The sequence below is a fragment of the Thermobia domestica genome, chromosome 13 (assembly GCF_964235325.1).
Source record: "Thermobia domestica chromosome 13, izTheDome1.hap1.1, whole genome shotgun sequence".
NCBI lineage: Eukaryota > Metazoa > Arthropoda > Insecta > Zygentoma > Lepismatidae > Thermobia > Thermobia domestica.
Genome location: NC_137466.1, coordinates 2,725,201 through 2,746,019, shown reverse-complemented (window position 1 = coordinate 2,746,019; position 20,819 = coordinate 2,725,201).

The following is a 20,819-nucleotide window of genomic DNA, read 5'->3' as shown; positions in this document are numbered from 1 at the left end:
ATTCACAGTAGTAACTTAACCTTGGAAACAAAGTTTATTGATCAGATAATTTACTAAGCCGTTACGGTAACTCTGCACAATTTTGTTCATCGTCTTTTCTGACAATTTCTAACTAATAATTATTCTCTTCCATCGTTTTGGTTTATAATAAAACATTAATCCATTTTCTACTGTAAATCTTTATAATCAACAAGCATTACCTTCGATTCCTACTTCTTTTACCCCAAATTTTATAATAGAAATTTTGCTTGAATCTCTTTTACCTTGGTTAATTTATGCATTTAGCTGTCTTATTAGGAATTCCCCTTTTCGAGAGATATTCGAAACACATTTTCTGCTTGAGAAAACCTTAATTTCATTCCATTCGAGGTGAAGTTTTTCACCATTAAATAACTCTGGCTAAAATGTTTCTGATGTTTTTTTATTGTACAATATTCTTTCTTAAATTAGGAATATCTTCCGTTATTAGAGTTTAGTTGTTTTGCTCTGTTATTTCTTCAATGTAATTTTGTAGGTTTTATAGCATGTATTACAGGCTGTTCTTGCTTCTTCTGTATCTTTGATCCCTTGTTTTCTTTAATTTTGGAACCAGTTCCTCTCTATTTTTCTCACCCTTTTATTATATAAAAGATGTGTGAACGTGAAAAATATAAGTATTTTATGATAGACGTTAAACGTTAATGTTTCCTCGTTGAACGTTGACGGTTCAATACTAGTGGTTGGGGTTTGAAATTTGACTTTGAAATTTGTAGGCTAGACGTTGGATTTTGACATTGAAATGTGTAGATGTTTGAGCGATGATAAAAATAATTATTCAAATTACCATAAAATTCAAATTATATTTGAAATATTTTTAAAGTTTTTAATCTAGTTTCTATACTCTATATTGTTAACTTTCCTTGTCATATCACAAAATAAAGAGAAAATACAGTAATTAGAGCGTGTCCTTTTAAATTATTCGTAACAATTCCTTCCTTCAACAAAAATTATACGTATGTTTAAGATTATTATTATCTTAATGAAATATATATAAGGAATTAACATTATAGCTCAGTTTTATAACTTTTGTATACATTTGTACAAGGCAAAATAATCTAAAGGTTCATGTCGTCTTTCTAATACTTTTTTGATTTTCAAATACAAAATCATCAACCAGACAATAAAATAATATTTTCTTTCATCACTTGATATAAAAGAATGATTACTGGGTACATATGTTGTTATTTTATTTTCAAACGTTATTTCTTCTTCTTTAAATCGGTGTAATTTTTTATGTTTATGTTCATAATGCTGTTGGAAAATATATATCTAAAAGTTATTATTAGCTATCCAGCCTGCCTACATTAAAAACTACATAACAGAAGTGTTCTCCATACGCGGATAGAGATGCAATAAGATACTGTATGTCGTGTGGCATTAATTCTCCATTTCTCTTCTTAAGAGATTTCTCACTCACCATTCGTTCCATATTCCTATAAATGGATTTTTAAATTTAGTCATTTATTATAGAGAAGATATTTGAATGTTTCAATAATTGTGGTGAATACTTATAAATGCTCTTGATCAATATCCCCACTTACTATTGCAATCATCTTTACTTGTTCTTTAATTCAGCTTATGCTGTTAACAATATTTTATACTCGTGTTTCTTTTTGCCAAGATTAAGTTATGAAGATAAACTTGTTACAAGTGTGTGTGGAGTAGCTGAATATCTTGTTACAACTGAATAACAGTGAGCTGGATATTTTATTAATGGAATCAGTTGCTACAGATAAAAACTCTCATAAAGTAATAAAACTATACTAAGTGTATTTAATAAATCGTAATTTCTTCTCTTCCTTAAATTCTAATTTTTGTGTAATGTCTTCTAATAATTTTATTACCTTGTCGCTTGGAATATCTTCAGGAAAATCAAACTCATTGATTTGTTATATAATAAATGGTGAATATGATTTTTAAATTAACTGGTAGCGATTCCATATTAAAGAAAACATTTAATTTCTCATTCGATAATAGAAATTAAGAATTACATATAGGGTTGTGTTTGTTTTACGTTACATACAGTAGGCTGTTAGTTACAGTATATACTTGTATAAGAGACTGATTTAAGAAAGAAGGAAAAGATTGATTTAAGCTTAGTGATAGATAAATTCTTGTTCATGAATAGTAATACAGTTTAAAAGATCTCAACGAATATTTCGTATCACAATCGCTAAAAAAATTCCAATCAAAATGTCGTTTCAGAAAGAATATAGAAATATGATCAGACCGTGTAGGTTTACAAATTGGAAATATAGGTGTGGTTCTTAATTTTGAGCATGACACATTTCACAAAAGAATAAAGTGCATAGAGGAGAGAACTGTCAAAATTACTCCCTTTTGACATAATAAATATTCAGTGTTTATACCTGATCGAATGTTTGTTACAAGTGGTAACTATTCACAAAAAGAAGTGTTATGATATGATTTATTACAGATGCAGCGTTTAAGCACTGCAATGTTACAAATCATTTTATTCGTTACTATTTCTTGTCAAAAGAGTCAAGATAAGTGGAATTGAAATAAAATAACATATAAGGATGACACAATAACAGACAGAGAGTATGAAGTTTGCGGAGATACTACAACGATGATTTCCCAAATAAATATATAATCCCAAATAAAGATATAATAATAAATATATCTATTGTAAATATTAATAGTTACGACTTGCAAAGTTTACAACCTAATATTTAATAATTATAAAGAGTTGATAAAGTTACAAAACATGATATACAAGTTGAGGTTGCGTTTATCCATCCTCTCCATTCCCAAGAAAGGTTGTTCTATGTTATTTGAAGTCGAAGATACACAGATTGGTACAGAACTATTCGGTAGAAATGCAACAAAACTTAGAGATAATTTATTTTTCTTCTTCATCTCACAAATGGAAAACAGAGGCGTGGTGTTTTAACAGGTAAAATTGTGGTATCTTGAGAAATTGTAACTGTAATAGGACATTTAAAACATTTAAACTTGATGCTTCATTTTTTAAACAAGTCAGTATCGAAACAAATTAAAAGTTACGATTGAAAAATATTATTTTTCCGTTTCTATTAAGACTCGTGCCGTTCTATTTAGGCAATTGATGATGTTTAACATAAATGTGTTGAATCAAAAGTAGGAGTAAATGCTACTCACAACGGAAACATTAAAATAAGGAATATGGTAATATGAAACTAAGTTAAGTTTAGAATTATTAAAGAAACAAAACGCATGTATTTATTTAATTAGAACAGTATATTCCAAATAATGTTACAGGCTAACCTTTCATTTTGATGTAAGTTTATTTGAAGACAAATCAATCTACCTGATTTTGTAACGGTGAGTTTCCAAATGATGGAATTCACTATTAGACTGAACATAATAGTAAATTTGGTTATTGCAAAGTGGTCACAATGAAGTATTTTCTAAAGAAAATTCAAATTTAGATATTGGTAATAAAGATTATTTTGTGATGTATGTAGATTATATTTGATTCAAGAAGAAAACATGTAGAAATACAGATTATTTGTAAATGAAGAAACAAAAAATATGCCCTTGTTGATTTTGCTAAAACTATCTAAAACGATTAGTTATGCATTTCTAATTGCTCGGAAACTTTATGTATAATTCAAAAATGAAAGTGATTGAATAATTTTAAACGTTTTATGTTGTAATGTTTTCCATATTATTTTTATAATTTTTAAAATCATTTAAGTATGTATCTTAATATGTTAATTTTCAAGGTTTAGAAAAACATAAACTTTAGGAACTAAATTTCGAAAATTAATTACAAAGAAAAACGATAATCATAGAGTATTAGTATATTTAATCCGTCAGTCTAAGTTTCTATTTGATACGCAACTATAACAACACCGACGAGGTCCTTAAAGACATGAGAGAACACACAATGTTTAGAAAGTATGAGGATATGACAAATTTGGGAACCGAATTTAAAATTCAGGAATCAGTTTTTAACAATATAATTAAGTGAATATAATATAATTTATTTAAAATTTATAATAAAAAATGAGTTTCTATAGTACATAACACAAGAAAATCTAACAAATAAATTTAATGTAAATGTAAAAGATGCTCAGGACTCACACAAATTGTATTTGAGATCAATAATTGCCTTTCTTTCTTTAACACGCGATCATCGGACAGAAGTAAAGAATTTAATATTTTCACCTGCTAATAAAGTAAACTAAAGGATTGACTGTTAATACCAAAATTTGTAAATATGATGATAATTTAATTATTTTACATGGCATAAGCGATAAAGAACTGTATTTAAAATAGAATTTTCAAATTGAAGACTTGGATATGCATTAGAAATGAAAGATGTCATTCAATACCTGAAAAATACAAATGATTGCAACAAAATTATTTTCAAATAAGCCAAACAGGCAAAAATACTTTTACAAAATTTGAAAATATATATACGTTTGAAATAACGAAATGATTATTTCATGGCATTAAAATTAACAGAATTCCATAGTTCGGTAAAACGTGATAAAGTTAATAATAATCAGAAATATTCCTTCCAGTCAAATCATGTATAAATATTTAGTTTACAAAAGTTATAGTGTTAATCATCATCATAGGTATTCTTTAATTATTAGCAGGCCCCTTGAGAAGTTTCCATGCTCCACGGTGTTCCACGAAATTCTTCGTCTTCATGTATGATTTTTCTGTTTCTATATCATCCATTAATTGTAGCCTGCTTCGCCCTTTCTCTCTCTTTCCTGTTAGCACACACTCTAGCACGTCCCTCAAGATAAAATTTCTTCTCAGGCGATGTGCGAACCAGTTTATCTTCCTCTTATCAATATTTCCTAAAAGTGTTCCTTTCTCCTCCACCATTCATAACATCTCTCATTCTTCTTCCGCTGGACTCAAATAATTCTTTCCATTCTTCTCCATACCCACATTTTGAAGATTTAAGGTCTTTTTAGTCAATTTTACGTAATGTCCTTGTTTCCGCCCCATATAGTAAATTACTCCACACGAAGCATTTTATAAGTCTTTTTCTCCCCTCTTTATTCAAGGTCCCACAAAACAAATATTTCTTACTCCTAAAGGCTTCCTTCGCCATTTCCATTTTTGCTTTTATTTCATATTCGCACTTCGTGTCATTGCTTGTACCCACCCAAATATCGAAAACTATTCACTTGTTCTATTTTCTTCTCTCCCACTTTTACATTTGACACAGTCCACTTTGTTCCATACACCATGGCTTTTGTCTTTCTAACATTTATTTTCATCCCATATTCCACACAGCCCTTCTTTAAGTTTTCTAACGTACTATTGATTTTCTTTTCAGATTCTGCAACAAGCGCCATATCGTCTGCAAATCATATACATCTAATCATTCTACCTCCTACCGAAATGAATTCTTCATCATGCAGGCTCTTTTTCACTATGTCTTCTTAAAAGATATTGAAAATGTTGGCGAGAGACAACATCGTTGTCGAACTTTCCTTCCAATTCCACTTTCCTCTGTCAGTTCCTCCCCTATCCTAACACTTACTTGTTCGTTCATATATAAGTTTCTTATGAGTCTTCGGTCTTTCCATTGCAACCCAATCTTCTTTAGAACTCCCAACAACAATTCTCAATTCACGCGGTCAAAAGCTTTTTGTAGATCGATAAATACAACATACACCTTTTATCTTTTACTATAACACTATCACCGATCAACTTTAATAATCCAATTCCACATCTTGTCCCCTTACCTCTCCTGAACCCAAACTGTTCCTCCTCAACCTTTTCGTTTGTTCTTCCATATAACTTTTCGTAGCAGAACTTTAGCTGCATGAAATACGAGACTAATAGTTGTATAATCTTCACTTCCATATTCGTAGCAGAACTTTAGCTGCATGAAATACGAGACTAATAGTTGTATAATCTTCACATCACTTTGGGTTTAATTTCTTAACCATCGGTATCATGACCGTTTTCAGGAAGTCTTTTGGCCACTCTCCTGTTTCATGTATTTCAATTGCATACTCGGAACAATTCTTTCTATCCCTTGTCACTCACATTTTTAATGAATTCCCGGTAGCCTTTCCATTCCTAATCTCGGATTTAGCCTTTTCAAACTCATCCCGAAGAATACTAAATCCTTTATCATCCTCGCGTACTTCAATTTCTACTTCAGCATTTAGGCTACACGGCCTGTCCCTATTCTCATATAAGTGTTCAACATACTCTTTCCACATTCCTATGACTTCACTTCTCTCGCTGACTACACTCAAATTCTTATTTTCACTGCCATCGTAATAGCCCCTTGTTTCCTCTCAAACTCTATTGATTTTATCTCCTTTTACATTTTACCTCCTTTCATATTTCTCTAATCTTTCTAATTCTTCTGTCCTTACATTTTCTTTTGTAAAACTTTTCCCTAGCACTGTCTGTTTCCTTTCGTAACTTATTGTTTAACTTTCTATACATCGTTCTGCCCTCTTCTGTATCAACCTCTTTCCACGTTTCCCTTTCACTCGTTTTCTGCAACATCTGTTCCGTAACTCATGGTTTCTTAGCCCTTTTGTGTTCGCGGTAACCTACTTAGTGATGGGTAAATTCCCGGGAAGATATTTTTCGGGAATATTCCCTGGGAATATTCCCGGGAAGACTCCCAAACTGGGAATTTATCAGGGAATTTATGTACAATCAGATAGAAAATTGTATTCTATTACTATATTATGATTTCAAAGTTGAATTCATTTTTATATCACAGCATATTATTACTGTTGTCCACAGGATTCTTTAAAATGTATATTCTGAACGGTACTATGTTACTTTATTAACACTTTATTACATTTAGAGACCAATTAGACCATGTTATAAACCAATTAGATTGGGTAAATGCTAGAAGATACATGTCTCACCAATTTATCAACATTTGCGCATACACACTTATGTTGTCAAAATTTTCAAGATACTTACTTATCTTAATATTTTAGCACGAAACATTGTCATACACGGCCTTTCATTCTACCTATTTCTCGAAATTCCATACGTTAATTCACATGTAAAAAAAGTCCGAGTACCTCTTCAGAAATTCGAGTCAGAGAGAGGAGATAGACCGACGTCTATTACTAATGGCGGTTCACGGTTTATTAATAATACTTCGTCTCTATTTCTACATAATTCTAAATTACATTACAAACTGGTTCCTTTTTATTATTTGTAAATTAGTAGCCTACTTTGCTAATTTTGGCAGTTCTTTAGCATTGGGGGCCAGGTTTTGCACCTACTTTTTTGCGATATTCTATTCCGATGCGGTTGTTTTATGGTTTCATACGTTAAATTACGTTACCAACATTAAATTCAGACAGCATCGCAGAGCAAGCGTTAGCGAATGAAGGCGGGTTAGAGCCCCGCATGGCGCGTTGTTTTCTATCATCGTTACCAACAATTCACTTTCTTGTCTCACATAAATCACTTCTACTTACTTTCCGTTTTGTATAAATCCCCTACTGCGCTAAAAAAAAATTGTGTTCGATACTTTCTTGACTACTTGAACATCACTATCAACTCATTTCTCGCGTAAATGATCCTACTTTTTGCTAGTTTTGGCCTCCCAGTAGTAAACAATTACCTTACTTTTTAGTGCAAATGGAAATGGAACTTAAAAACTCATATTATCAGTTATATAAAGTACCGTCAAATAATTTTAAATATTTTAACCTCCAATTTTTTATAAAACCTAGAAGTAAATCATAATATATTAAAATAAAGTAATCAGTCATATGGTTCTTATAATTTGGAAGATAAAATAGAGAAATGGAAATAAATTCCTTCCCGGGAATTTATAGGCCAGGGGAAAAAACCCGGGAATACTCTCATTTTTAAATTCCTTCCCACCGGGAATATTCTCACTGCCCATCACTAAACCTACTACTTTTTCTGCAGCCTTCTGTATGCAAAGTTCAATATCTTCCCACCGTCCGTTTCTACCTGCATCTATCCTTTTCTCGTTTGAATTTTTTTCTTCGAATTTTTCAATCAAAAGATTTCTTACTTCATCCTTTTTCAACTTTTCAGTATTCAAAACTTTGTTACCCGATTTTCTTCTGTCTACACTTTTCAGTTGAATATCTACTTCGGCCAGCACCATATTATGATCAGAGAAAATATCAGCCCGGGAAGGGTCTTCGCTTTCTTTAAGCTATTCGGATACCTGTCCTGTATTATACCGTAGTCTATCTGATATCTTCTGCCGTCTATTGGGGATTTCCATGTATATCTTCTTCTCTTCTGCTGATTGAGCCAAGTGTTTCCAATTACAAGTGAATTCTTTCTACAGAAATTTACCAGTCCCCTCTCCTCTTTCATTTCTTTCGCCTAAACCTTAATTGAGTACGATACTACATTCCTTTTTTGTCCCACAACTGTATTTAGATCTCCAATTACATTACTCATGCACCACTTCTCACTGTGTCTACAATTACTTCTATTTTCTCATAATTTTCGTCTAGTTCTCCATTTAAATGCGAAGTCGTCGGTGCGTGGGTCTGAATCACCACCAGATCCTTCGTTTTTCCTTTAACATCATAGCCCTATCATCAATAAATTCTACTTTCATTACCTTCTCCTTTAAGCGCTTTCCAAGAATTATTCCTAAGGAAATTACGGCCACTCTTTTCATTATTATAATGTTAAAAATTCTGGAATATTCGTAAGTGAAAATATTTAGAAATGAATACTAAATAAGATACGCAAAACATGAGAAAAGTATACACATTTTGTTTATAAATGGCTGCTGCTTTTAAATGGTAATCATTCCATAATATTGAATTTGCATCTGAAGATATTGAAGAGGAAGAAGAATTAATGAGGAAGAAGAAGAACGAAAATGAAGAATTAAAGTGCCATGTAAATTAAATTTAAAAAGCCGTCATGATGATATCGTAAATGTTTAATATTTGTCGGTTTATGTGCAATTATGGCAGATCCGTGCTGGCGCCCTCCGAAACATCACAGTATAAATAAAGGTAGAAGTTTTTAGTAATAAATTCTTACAGTTTTATTTGTAAAGAACCCGTAAAAGGTGCAGTTCGCACTTTACATTAGGCGCCCTTGTGAAACCACATCAAAGATGAACGATTTTATTCACTCTTCTGTATACCACAGTTCTGTACAATAAATACATATAGTTACTATTGACAATGAACGCGTGAAAAGTACAATGCGCCCTTTACATAAAGAGCCCTACGAAATACCACATTATAGATAACTGATTTTAGTTATCCTGTATACCAGCTTTGTATAATAAATTCAAATAGTGATTGTTAATAAAGAACCTGTGAAGGATACAAAGGATAAGAAGGATGTAAAGGCGCCCTTTACATAAGATGCCTTGCGATTAATTTTATTCTTCTGTATTTCTGTTTTACATTATAAATTCATACAGTTGCTACTGACAGAGAACAAAGAGTATAATCACTTTCAAAAATATTATAACGTTATGTATTTATATAACGAAACAATATGATACATCAAGAATAGTTCGGATAGTCAAATGTATGATGCATTCATGAAATACTACATTGACTCTAGTCCCTAATTTACGATTTTTACGGCATTGATGCTTTCACAGTCTTAATATCCATCGATATATTGATTGTACCTGTGTGTTTTAAAGCAGTGTTCGGTTAATCAGTACCTATTGTATTACTAAACTATAGATATATTAATTTCCGTGAAGTGTGGTCTTCCTATCACCACGGCATGGCGCGTCCTCAGGTTGTGGATCGAGGAGAAGGCCTTTAGATACAGAGATTAGCTGCGAATATACTGAAGAAGCAGTCGCGAACATATGACAAGGTGTGATCCTGCAGCTTGGGGATTTGGTGTGGGGCTATCAACGTCATCCTATTAGAAAGGCTTGTTCAGGTATATTCGCAGAATCCTCACAGCAAAACTTGGCACGAACTCAGCTAGGTAAAATCGACATGAGATTTCGAACATGGAAGATAAGAAATCTCTATAGGGCAGGCGCGTTAAAATTTGTAACGAATGAGTTTAGAAATAGAGGATGGATCTAGTGGGATATCAGGAAGTTAGATGAGAAAGAAATGGAGGTGTCAAGTTGGAAATTTTACGTTATTTTATATGAAACGAATTAAAAATTAACGACTAGGTACAGGGCGATTCTTTCATAAACGAATACTATCAGCAATTACATAGGTTAAATTTGTTAATGATAGATTTTCTTTTACTTCTCTTAAGAATCTGTGGTGTAACATTATTCGTTTAAATGCACATATCCCAACACAAAATAGGGATGACGATAAAAAACGACAGTTTTTACGAAAGAATAGAACTGATATTTGATCATCTCCCGAAATACCATATTAAAATTCTTTTAGGCGGTTTCAATGCGAAGGTAGGACGAGAGTATATTTCCAAAACGGTTATGGGGAATAAATGTCTGCATAAGGAGAGGTGTGATAATGGCGTTAGACTCGTGAACTTTGCAACATCCAGCAACCTTATCGTGAAGATTACAACATTCCCACATCCCGACATTCATAAATATGCTTGGACTTTATCAGATCAAAAAACACATAAAGTACACAGAGAAAAACAGTCCAGCACAACTGATGTTTGGTCGTTCAAAGGAGCTGATTGTGATACTGATTAGCACCTGATAGCAGCGACAATAAGAGAGAGATTATTGTTGAATACTGGAAATATTCAATATCTGAAAACGGAGATACTTAATTTGAACAAATTAAAGGAGAGGGGAGCTAGATTGAAGTATCGAATAGATTTTCGGTCTTAGAAGATTCGGAGTGCACTAGAGCTGAGGATACTTGGTTGAAATTAGAGATAACATTACAATTTCTGCAAAAGAAATATCGGACACGCAGAAATACGTAGGAACAAACAATGGTTCGACCAGGAATGCACTAAAATAGCAGAAAACAGAAAACATAAGAAACAGCGTTGGTTACAAAATCCAAACAAAATAACTACATAAAATGTCATTGCCATCTGGCGGAAAGCTTCCAAAACTTTTAGAACAAAGAAAAGTGATTTTTGAGAGCTAAAATTAATTAACTTGAAGATAATAGTAAAAACAGAAACAATCTGGACATGTATAAATGCATCAACGAACTTAACAAAGGCTATCAACCTCGTGCTTATATATTAAGGAAAGCCAACGGAACAGTTCTCACTGGTCAGGAGAGCATCTTAAATAAATACAAAGATTTCTTTCACGATTTGTTTAACACATAGCCAAAAACCAATGTTCGTGGAGAAAGTGAAATGCATATAGCTTAACTGTATATTCCAGAACCTAACAAGACAGAAATAGAACTTGCCATTTAAAAAATTAAGAAAAACACTCATCTCCGAGTGTAGACGAAATTCTGGCTGACTTAATTTGAGCTAGAGGGGGAATATTGTAGAGCAAGAAATTCAAAATCATTCTCCATCTCTGGGACAAGGAGGAATTACAACAAGAGTAAAAAGAATCAATCGTTGTTCCAGATCAGAAGAGAAGTAACAAAACTGATTGTAATAATTATTGAGGCACTTCTCTTCTGTCAAGTCAACATCCAATAAATCCTCGTTAAACATTCTATTAGCAAGATTGATTCCATACGCAGATGAAATTATTGGAGATGATCATAGTGGATTTAAGTAAAACCGATCACCTATTGTGCAGATATTTACCAGTACTTGAAAAGAAATGAGAACACAATATCCCGGCTCATCAAATATTGAATTTAGACTCGGGTAGGAAGGATCATTGTACAACATGCTTACAGAAATTGGAACACCGAAAAAGGTAGAATAATTAAGATATAGTTTAAAAGAATCCCAAAGTAAGGTTCGAGGAGAGAAATTCTTGTTCACGAGCTTTCGCGTTGAGAATGGCCTGAAAGAAGGAGATGCGTTGTCGCCATTATTATTTAACTTTGTTCTGGAGAACATTACAAGGAAAATCAAAGACAGCAATCAGGTCCTAGAGCTGAATTGTATTTACAAGGTTATGGCGTATGCTGAAGAGGTAAATTTAATAGGGTATGATAGAACAATAGAAAGGAATGCAGAAATTTTAATTAAGCTTACAGTAACATGGGCTTAAAAGTAAATGCAGGATAAGCTAAATGCATGGAAGTTTGTCGCGATCGTAATATTGAAATTTATGAATGGTTAAAATATCGAATAGTACTTTTGATCAAGTGGATAGTTTTAAATAATAGGATTAGGATCATTATTAACAGACCAAAACTATAATCACTAAGAAATTTGATGTTAACTGAAAGCAGGGATTTCGTATTATTATTCAGTTAAAATCTTTCATTGTCGCGAATTCTTTTGAGGAATTTGTAGCTAAAAATATAGAACGATAATGATGCATGTTGTGCTGTATGGTTGCGGAACATGGTCACTGACTATGAGGGAAAATCACAGACAAAGTATTTGAAAACAAGATTCTTAGACCAAGATTCGGACTCCAAGAGGAACGGGAATGGGAAGTGACGAAAACTTCATAACCAGGAAGAGCATATATCATACATTTACAAACATTGTAAGGGTCATCAATCTAGGGGGCTCAGGTGGGCAGGTATGTGGCCAGAATGGAAAAAATTAGAAAGGCTTTCAAAGTTCTAACTGGAAATCCAAATAGAAAAACGACCATTAGGAAGACCGAGGCGAAGATGGGAGGACAATATTAAAATGGTTCTCGCAGAGATTGGAATATAAAGTAAAAACTGGGTCCATTGGCTAAAGACAGAAATCAATGGAGAGCTTTTGTAAACGCGGCACTAAACCTCCTGTATCCATAGGTCATAGAGCTATATTAGGTACTTGATATATTTAGCTTCTTTTTATTTGACAGAAATGTCACAGCAACTAAAAAGTTTTTCTCTAGTAAAGAGGATTTCAATTCGAGTTTTCCACAAATTAGCTATTTAACCACCAAAACAAATTTGATGGTGATTTTGATTTAAAATGGCACCTATTAGGGGTATGACAAAAAATCTAAAAGGTTTGCAAAAGTCTAAAATTCATACATAGTATAGTGTGGGGCCTCCTTTTGCGTCAAAAACAGCTAGGATCGAACATGGAATGGATGTATACAGCTCCTTAATCTTAGTGTATGGAATATTGTATCAATGTTCCTCCAAAACATGCTCCAGTTCCGTAAGGGATGCTGGTGGAGGGGAATGAGACCGAACACGCCTTTCTAACTGAATGATGTTCAGATCGACCCGACCACAATGGCTCAATGATGTTCAGATCTAGTGATTGTGGGACCCAGGGGAGGTGTGATAGGTCCTGGTCATGCTCCTCAAACCATGATTTCGCCGTTTTTGCTGCGTGACAGGGCGCCAAATTATCTTGGTGGATGCCAACACCATTTAGGCCATGGATACAACCTGGTCCCCCAAAATGTCCTCATACGCCTTAGCATTCATCATTCCATGCAGGGCTATGATGGAACCTGCAGAAAAAACACCATATCACTGCCCATACTGTAACAGAACCACCTCATGCTTTACAGTTGGGAGCAGACAGTCTGTATCATAGGCCTGCGACGGCGTTCTCCATACGTAAACAGACCGGTTGTTGGAAACAAGCCGAAGGTCGATTTATTGGACCACATTACATGTTTCCACTGCTCATGAATCCACGCCTCGTGGTCCTTGCACCACTGGATACGCCTCTTCGCATTTATTGCTGTGACCAAGGGTTTGGCGATAGCGGCTCTGCCATGAATTTTCATTTTATGAAGTTCCCGTTGCACTATTTTCGATGAAACCGGGTTCTGACAGAGTGCCTTTGCATACCCCCACAATGTTCCTCACTGTTGCCACTGAAGCTCCAATCAGATGAGCACCAACGATCACACCTGTTTGGAAGTCTCTCAGGTCGCCCATTTTACCATGCCACTTTCACACCACGACACCGACATATGAATTGGTTACTGCTGCCGGAAGAGGAAGGTCCACATGATACAATGAAAACAAAAAAACTATACGCAACCCTAACACGTGTTGTACAGTGGAGGGCCAAACTTAGGTGTCCTGTATAAAGTGATTTAGATCTTTTGTCTATCCCTGTATATATATATATATATATATATATATCCGTTTGTATGAGCGCCCTCTTAATAGACTTGTCCACCGCCCTCATTAGTATCCCAGCACGGGCCTGAATTATGGACGAAATTTTTAAAAATATTTTCCAGAAATTAGGTTAAAAGTAACAAATTTAAAACTTTTATAGACAATATTTAATCAATTCTATTTGATAATAGCCAATCTAGTGGTAGTCTTTCGTTAATTTTTTTTAAAAAAATTGTTCATAAATTTGCTTAAAAATGGGAATTTTGGAGTTGTGCTTAGTACCCCAATATCTTTTTAATAAGTACGTATTCTTCTTAAGTGTAATTAGGACCCGCGAAAACCTTATGAAATTTCTGGTACTACTAAGCCTTTCATAAAGAGCATATTCAGATAATGTTAAAAGAAGGCTAGGAGAGAAACATTATACAACATTCTTTCAGAACCTGGAAAACTGAGAAAGCTAATTACATTAATTAAGATATGTTTAAAAGAATCCCAAAGTAAACTCCGGGTAGCAAAATTTTTGTCCACGAGATTTCACGCCGAGAATAGCCTGAAACAAGTTGATGCGTTGTCGCCATTATTATTCAACTTTGTCGTGGAATACGCTATAAGGTAAATCAAAGTTAGCAAACAGGGCCTAGAGTTGTAGAGTTTTAACTTAATTTCTGTTTACCAGGTTATGGCGTATGCGGATGATGTAAATTTAATAGGAGATGACAGTAGAACAATAGAAAGGAATGCACAGGTCTTATTAAGGAATGCAGTGACTTGGGTTTACAAGTAAAAGCGGAGAAAACAAAAGAAATGGAAGTGCGTCGAGACCGTAATATATCAAATTATGGATGTGTTAAAATATTAAATAACACTTTTTATAAAGTGGATAGTTTCAAATATTTAGGATCAATATTAACAGATGAAAAGCACATTCGCGAAGAAATTGTCACCCAAAAGCAGGGATTTCGTGTTATTATTCAGTTTTACTGTATGATAGTTACTATAATTGCATAAATATGTATATAATTAAGATATAACAAGTCATGTACTAAGTGCATAAAATAAATTTGCCTATTTTTTAAACTTCTTACTTAACTCGCCAGATAAAATTTAGTATTGCTATAAGACAAAGGTGAATAATTATTATATGTTGGAAGTAAATGTATCTATTGATAATGACGTTACTATTTGGTTTAAACTGTATTGTACAATCGTAATATGTTCTTCTGTTGCAACGTAAGAGTTAAATAAATTAAGCATAATATTTTAAAGGTAAATCTTACTTACTTAACTCTCGAGCATAGCATGCAAAGCCTTTCATATTGCATTCTGGATACTTTCCTATAATAGAATAGAACTTGAAAAGACAATGAACATATACTTATATCAAATATTTTAAATTAAACCATTTACCAATTAATGAATAGTGTAATTTATTGCAAGAATATAATGCCATGTATTTACAGACTGATAGGTTATATAGGTGTATAAAATCTTATGGACTTCGGAATATTTTATCGGTGAAGACACGATGTGGATGTCTTACTAAAGGTCAATTTTACTGTATCTTTTCTTTCCTCTCATTTATTTTAACCAAATCAGAAACAGAAATGAAATTTAGGTTTGGAAATAACGATCATAAGTCTTGTAATTTACCATTTTGATATATTGTCCTCGTACGTACGTTCTGCAGTTCCGATACATGTCCGATTCCTGGTGGGAATTTGGTAGGTTTGAATCCTATATTAAGTTGGAGACACATCTCATAAAGGCTGTATGCTCAAATTGACACTATATTCTAATCCAACCAAAACAATTCGTGTAATTTAACTTTCGATTTCTAATTAAGAGTAAAAAAAAATCTTGTCAACACAAGCCAATGCTAAAACTATGTTGAGCTAGTTCAATCGGTATGCTTAAAGATGCATCTTTCGGAAAGATATTTTGTTACTATTCCAAACAATATGAAATAATTCCCAACAACGTAATCGGTTAAAACTAAATATTATCACTTCGACATTCAAATCCATAAGAGCTAGAATTGGAACATTTATAACAATTCGACTACTTTTATTGTAAATTAAGAAATGAGTTATATATGATATTGTGTGCTTCAGGAGCTACAGAATTTGAATTTCCGAAGCCAGCGTGCGCTCCCACGTGAAAATAAAAAACATAATACTATAAAAGTAAGACAAATCTTATGTCAAAGTATCACAGGAGCCTTTTGGTCGGTTTTGAGACATTGAGCCCATATTTAGTGGGCCGTTGCAGTCAACATAATGATGATATGATAATACGATTTTGATCTTAATGCACACTTTTTTATACCTGAATCTTCAACAAGGGCCGCATATAATCAAACCTTTATATTTTGGATCCATTTCATTTTTGAGTCTTTTCTCATAGAATAAGTGCCTCCAAGCATATAATAAACCAATCGATTACAATGACATGAGTGTTCTTCTAACAACTCCCAAGATATTTTTAACTGCGGATTCCCAGCAGGGGTAAGGTGTACCCCAATAAAAAATTAAAATTATAAAGATAACCAAGAAAGTTATGTCGCTTTTCGTGGACGTCTGTGTTCATTTGGTCCTCACACCGTGAGTTGAATGCGAATAGAGATAAGGCGAAGGCGAGTTGTTGATATGGGTATATCAAACATACTACTTGATTATTTCAGTCAGTTACATTGTGAACTTGCGTAAGGATAGAGTGAACATTGGATCTCCACAGATCGCCATATATGCGGAGTATTGTTTCAAACTTTGGTCAAACGCGTCTGCAGCGGGGCAAAAGATATGCAAGGCTTTTGGTAAGGATGTCGTGACTACGCGGACAATGCAGCGATGGTTTAACAGGTTAAAGGACGGTGACAAAACACTCGTAGGCGCACCACGCGCTGAAAGACCAACCGTGAACAAAATGAAAATCTTCAGGCAGCAATTGAGGCAAGCAGTGGCCAGACATGTGAGGAACTGGGACTACAATTCAGTGTGAGTGGAGAAACTATTCGCCAGCATCTCCATCAACTTGGGAAGCACTACAAATAGGACGATGAGTCCCACATTATTTGACTCCTGGCCAGAAGGCAACTCATGCAGATACCGACATCCTTTGCTGTCTCGTCTGAAAAAGGAGACATTTCGGGACAGGTTTCGACCTGTGGTGAGTACTGGATCCCGTACGAAGCTCTACGGCGCCGTTGTATTTGGTTAGCATATCACGAACCAGTTCCGAAACAGCCGAAACCAGCACTGCACCTGAAGAAAGTCCTCCTATGTGTTTGGTAGACTGCTCGTGGCATCGTGCACCGGGAACTGCTACAAGCTATTCAGAGCATTAATGCAACTGTGTACTGTCAGGAGTTCAGCAGTGTTCAAGAAAAACTCAAAACTCTCGAGTCAGCACTTCAGAATCGCAAAGAGGTCCTCCTGTTACAGGACAACACTAAGTCCCACGAGGCTAGAATAACAAAGGGATGGGAAACACTATTGCAATCACCATACTCCTCAGATATTGCAACGTCCGATTATAATCTGTTCCATTTCATGGAGAATCACCTTAGAGGACACCAGTAGGGATGGAAAATGCACTTGATGTTTTCCTCGCTTCACGGCTCGCGAAGTTCTACCACGATGGAATCCATGGCCTTCCAGATCGTGGATGCTGATGGGGACTATTTTTGATCTTCCAGGTCCGTCTTAGGTCACGTATCAATGTTCGAAGGCTGTGGGTAAAAAACCAATATAATTTTCTTGGTTATATTTATAGAAAAAACCTTATTTGTTGTTGCATCAAAGATATTGGTTTGTTAGTTTATGTTGTGTTGTCCCTCGTTTCGTTATGTTGGTTTTTTAGTGTAAGTTAGTTTAGGTTAACTTTAGGTAGATTAGATTAGAGAAACGGAAGCTTGTTCATACGCTACAGAACTGTATTATTTTCGTAACATTTTTGTGGCAGGAAAGGTTGGAATATTGAAATATAAATGGAATGTTGCAATAGGTTCTATTGCCACCTTTTCTTTATTTTGCTCTTATCAATAGCAGAATACAACAACAAAATACTTGAAAGAAATATGACAGCATAGATACCCAAGGCGGTACAATGTACCCGAGTGGAGTTCAGCCACATACGTAAGCAGATCGCTTTACAACATAATTGTTAGTGAGAAAATAAATTTTCTTCCAGTCCGTCCGGCAATATAAAGAACGCTAGTCGACCTCAGATGTCTGTGGTATAAAATATACAGTAAAACATATGCATGGGGTACTTTTGTAGCCCCTTGGGTATTCGAAGGTTAACCTTCAAGGCCCTTCATGCAGTACTCTGTTTCTGTTTCTAGTGGCATTGTTCCGGTGAGCAGTACATGTTAATCTTTGTTCTGGTGATGTTGTTTGAGTTAGTTCTCCAATTTTATCTTTATCGTTAAATCTTAAAAGTCTTGTCAGGTCTCGAAATATTTCAATCTTAGTACATATTCTTCTGTGTGGTTTCATATTAATCTAAATGAGGATACAAAAATACAATAATTTGAATATTGCGCTATTATAAAGCAAATTGAATTATATATATTTTGAAGTTTCACTGTGTCTTTGTAATGCCTATGCAATAACTATCGACACAGAACGTGGAATCTCATTCCCAGTTAACTTAGAAAGATTTCCTGTTGAACTTATGTTAAAAATAAATCTAAGCTATTTTGGTAATTTTAAAATTGCATATTATTTTATAAAGTGCATTAGATATTGCCATTTCTGCAACGAAACATAGACATCCAGACTTCCAGTTTTTACTGTTTGGATGTCTTTACTTTTCTTGACACCACCAAGTTCGTTACAAGTACGAATTTGTTTTGATGTAATATGCTACAGGTTTTAGAATTGTAATACGTTATGAAACTTGGAGAATCTTCATGTAGCTACAACTGCGTAACTATTGACGTAATATTAAATATAAGCGAAAGGAATATGACAATAATGTTTATCATTTGTACTTCACATCGTTTTAAACTATGTCTCCGGAATGGTAAGACGGTAGATTCTGTAAGTGATATTTATTCTTTCCATTTATTTTAAATCATATAAATGATTATGTGTGACTTATCTAAGTAGACTTTCCAACTGGACAAGTTAACTATTGAATCCAATCGAACTTTATTAAAATTATATCATATCATGACCAATGTATTATATATTAAGTTTCTTTGCATGCTCTTTGTACGGTGTATTTCACATTTACTCTTCTAAATTTATAATTTCCTTTATGTTGCAGACATTGTTGCTTCATTACTTTGTTCTACAAACCAATAAACGTGTTTCTTTTTTTTAAATTTTCATTTAATTTGTTGATTTAGACAACACAAAAAATCTATGCAGTATCATCGGAGAGAAAAAAAGAATACGTTGAGCTCTAAAAATCATTAATGTAGTATTATTGCAGAGTGTACCGAACAGTTTTCCTTTCTCGATGCATTTATCTTGAATATACAAAGGTAAGACATGACAATTTGGAAATTTGTAAGGAACCAGAGCGAATTTCAACGAGTGCAAACTGCATTTAATTTTCTATACAACCACGTGGTACTGTAATACACTAATCACATAGGTTTGCTATTGCCTTGACAACTTCAGAATAGAATAATTAACAATACATCCATCCATTCTAGCATAGTCTGGTTCCTTTCCTCATAAACGGAGAAACGTTGACCTCAGAAGAATTTTTAGGTGCCTCAACATCTCCAAAATCAATTAATGTTATGTTGGACTATAACAGGAATGTAACATTAGCTCCTGTTATGTTTCATAACCCGGAGTGCACTTACTTTTATATTACAAAATTATCACTATGATATTTACAGGTTTCAAGAGAAAGATTGAAAATCCTTAACCCGTAAGTACTATGGACCGTCTCTCAGACCGCTGCGACTTTTTATATCATTATATTTTCCACAATCTCACTACTACAAGTGAATCTTTTCGTCTACCTTCCTGTCTAGCAAATGGTTACGTATTGTGAAGTTCCTGTTATAATTGATCCCCTGTGCTCGGCGCTGGAGGAGTCGAACGGTCTCATAGACGTACTATAGTAGTTACGAGAGTATTTTGCTGATCAGTTGTCTTTCGTTATCTACTGATTGTTAGCTGTTTTGTGTCTTACCGTGTGGCACGTCTTGCACCACACATCAAATAGTGACCCAGAGACTGGAAAATCTGAAATAATCACACTTTATAACATAAGTAAAGGCGGAGTGGATACTCTAGACAAAAAATGTACAGATTACACATCAAGTGGTCGAACAAGACGATAGCCATTGACAATTTTCTTTATGCTGTTGGATGTTGCGTGTGGTGTCAATGCGTATGTCTTGCATCTAGTCTACGCTAAGTTCGCAGTGATGACAAGACTTGATTTCATGAAAACGTTGGCAAAAGGACTTGTTATGCCTCACATAGAACGTAGATTGTTAATCGGACATCTGCCACGAAACCTGAGTTTTTCAATCAAGTGCATACTACAGCTTGAAAGTGATTTTGCCACCATCGCGCATAAGGAGTTCAAAATGAAACCATAGTCTTCGGTCAACTGAGTTGTAAGCGGAAAGCAAAGATATTCATTCGTGTCATCGGTGTGGGGGACCGATTTCCTTGCAGTGCAGAAAAGAAAGATATATGTGCCTACCTGAAGAAAGTGCATACT